The sequence below is a fragment of the Cebus imitator genome, unplaced genomic scaffold (genome assembly GCF_001604975.1).
Source record: "Cebus imitator isolate Cc_AM_T3 unplaced genomic scaffold, Cebus_imitator-1.0 Scaffold17, whole genome shotgun sequence".
NCBI lineage: Eukaryota > Metazoa > Chordata > Mammalia > Primates > Cebidae > Cebus > Cebus imitator.
In genome coordinates, this window is record NW_016107332.1 from 6353020 (window position 1) to 6356632 (window position 3613).

Consider the following 3613-nt stretch of genomic DNA (forward strand, 5'->3'; position numbering starts at 1 on the left):
AAAAAAAAAAAAAAAAAGAAAATATATATTTATAAATATGAAAAGCTAAAATGTACAAGAGTACTGGGGCTATTGACTAAATTAGACTTCTAATTGGATAAGAGACCTTGTATGTCAGCATAGAAAATCTTATCTCTCTTTCTGATAAAAACTTGGATGATTATATAGCTGACTTAATTCTTTCATCTGAAAGTACAAAATGTTTTATGCATGAATGGCTCTTTTATAGACACCTTCTTCTTCAGTTGTAAAAGAGAACCAGGAACACACATCCACTTCTAAACATTTGCATTTTCACATATTCCTGCCTTCTTCCTTCCTGTTTCAGAGGAAGAATTATCCTGACCTTGTGATCACATTCTCTCCGGCCTATTTTAGGACTTTGCTCTGTTTAGAAGGTGTTGTTTTCCCCAATTCTTTCATCTTCACTAGTTACAGAGATTGGGGCAAGGCTGAGCCTGCCAGTGAGGTTAAAGAAACCCAGTTGATGGGGAGACAAGGAGGCTTTAGCTGAGTATTTAGTAAATGGATAGCCCTAATCCTACTAGTCATCTTACAATTTTTTTGTACTCGAGATGGAGTCTTGCTCTGTCGCCCAGGCTGGAGTGCAGTGACGTGATCTCAGCTCACTGCAACCTCCGCTGCCCAGGTTCAAGCAAATTTCCTGCCTCAGCCTCCCGAGTAGCAGCTGGGATTATAGGCACTCACCACAACTTTAGCTAATTTTTGTATTTTTTTTTAAAGGATGAGAGGTTTATGGGTTGCTCAGGCTGGTCTCAAATGCCTGACCTCTCTTCCTCATGCACCAGGACAACTGGCTTGAGCCACTGCAACTCCCATAATTTTTGTATTTTTAGTAGAGACAGGGTTTCACCATGTTGGTCAGGTTGGTCTCATACTCCTGACCTCAAATGACCTGCCCGCCTCAGCCTCCCAAAGTGCTGGAATTACAGGCATAAGTCACTGGGCCTGGCCTACTTCTTAGCAGTTTTGATTCTGTTGACCATTTCCTCCTTCTTGAAGCTCTTCTTACTAGGACTAGAGAGTACCATTCATACATTTAACAATTATGTTAAACTCCCTTGAAATAAAGATGCTTATACTAACTGAGCCTGAGTGTGTGTCAAGCTCTGTGACAAATTCTTTACATGTATTATTTCATCCTCCCATCCATTAGATGAGATAGGACAATAATCACTCTAATTTAAAGAAACCAGGTTTAGTAGTTTGGTGAAGATCATGCAGTCAAGCAAATGGCAGAGGAAGGAATTTATATCCACATGTGTTAGATATCAAACTTGTGTCCTTAAACAGTGCATGAAATGCCACCTTCTCATTCCAGGTATCATGTTGGGCCTGGAAGTGCAGAGGTGAAAACCCTTCAAAGAGGTGTAAACACTCAGTACTCAGGGAATTATGGTAAACTGGAAAAACCAACCAAGCAGATAGAATGTGATGATTTTAATAAAGGATGTACAATTCAAGGCAGTAGGGGCCTCTGCTTGGGGAATTCAGCAACAGCCTCAAAGAGATGCTGGTGCTTGAAGGAAGAGTAAGAGCTTACAACATGATTAAGACAGAAAGGGAATTTCAGGGGAAACAGGATTTGCAAAAGCACGGAAGTAGAAAGCATATGGCATTTTAGACATTTTAGGGAGTTAGCAGAAGTTCTGAATGGCTGGAGCACAGTTTTCGGGGAGGTGGCAGGACATGAGACTGGGGGGTTAGTCAAAAGCCGGATCCTCAAGAGCTATACTTATTATCATGACTTATTCATGGTTTTCCTACTAGTGTTCTTTATCATATCTCTTCCTCTTTCTTCACTTGTTTAAACATTAGTGTCAACCAGGGTTCTACTTTCCATCTCTGATTTTCATCTGACGTATTTACACTTCTTCCCTGACCAATGATCCACTCCTATAGCTTCCATTACCGTCAACTGGAATGGAAGCTATAGGAGTGGATCATTGGTGTCTCTTCAATCAGTGTCTTTAGTGCCAACCCCTCTGTTGACCTGGTACTTTCATCTGACTTCTGTAAATCTCCTCCTTTATGTCTTGTGGATCCTTCAAACACAGCGTGGCTATAAAAGTCTCACTACTTGGTGCCTACCCTTGAGTAATGTTTTTGGTTTCTTTTCCTCTCTCCATCTTTTCTCCAATCTTACTTTTTCTGTCCAAGTTCAGAACCACGTTGGGTCTTAGATGGACTGTCTTGTAATAGTGCCCTAATTGGTCTCACTCTCTGCAGTCTCTCCCATTTACAAACTCTCTTGTATACAACTAACACATCTGATCCTGCCATTTCCTAATGGAATCAGTTATAAATTTCCTTAATTGCTGCATTATGAGGTGTTGAGAGTAGAACAGGCCCCATCATATTGCCTGATATATAACAGGTGCTCAATGAATAATTTAACTTTTAAAATTGAAATTAAAGTCTCACCTATGTGGACTAGATAGAAAGAAAACATAGAGTTTGGTTTTATAATGTGCTTTTAATAATTAAGGTATTTCAAAGCACTTGACTGTGTAACGCAGAACTCAAATATTTCTTGTCTAGAGATTGTGTTGGCAAATGGAAAAGTCATTATGCATTAAAAGAAACCTTACATTGGCTGTAACTATTAGAGGAACATCAAGGGTATAACGGCTCCATGATTCAGAAGTTTTGCCTAGCTGTTGTTTTTTTGAAAAGTGCTGTGGGATTATCTGAGTATTTAGGAAAATCCTCCACTCCATCCCCACCAGCATCTACTGGCTTCTTTTATTCTCTTGCTGCAGGGAAGAAAATAGAAAATTTTCTATTTTAGAAAATAGAATCCCTGAATCTCCGAGGTTCAGAAGCCCATGTTTGCCAGCCTGTCTCAGGGTTGTGTACATGAAAGGTAGGCAAGAGGAAGGATGCTGAAGAAGTGGTGGGACAGAGATGGAGAATTCCTTTGTGATTCTTGGAAGGCGGGTTGCTATTGTGATAATGATAATGGAAACTCCTTTATCATCCTGGAGCCGATTAAAAGTTTGGCTACCCTAGCCGTGCACTGTAGCTCACAGCTACAGTGTAGCTGAAATTCCAGCACTTTGGGAGGCTGAGGTGGGCAGATCACTTGAGGTCAGGAGTTTGAGACCAGCCTGGCCAACATGGTGAAACCCTATCTCTACTAAAAATATAAAAAATTAGCGAGGTGTGGTGGCATGCACCTGTAGTCCTGGCTACTCGGGAGGCTAAGGCAGGAAAATTGCTTGAACCTGGGAGGCGCAGGTTGTAGTGAGCTGAGATTGCACTACTGCTCTCCACCCTGGGTGACAGAGCAAGACCCCCTCTAAAAAAAAAAAAAAAAAAAGTTTGGCTACCTTGAAGAAGGCACTGTTCCTATATGCCTGGAAAAGGCCTGAGCTTCCAAATGGAAGTGTGGGAAAGTAGAAAGTAAAGGAAATAATTCTAAAGTTATTGCTCTTTTCAAAGGGAAAAGTAATAATGAAATTGTGAATCCTAAAATGAAAGTGCCAGGAATTATTGTGTCTAGCTAGTAACTCATGTGCAGGTGTGATGAAAATGGCATCGTAAGCATTGGTAGAAAAGATGTCAAAGCAATTCATTGTTTGGGTAAGTG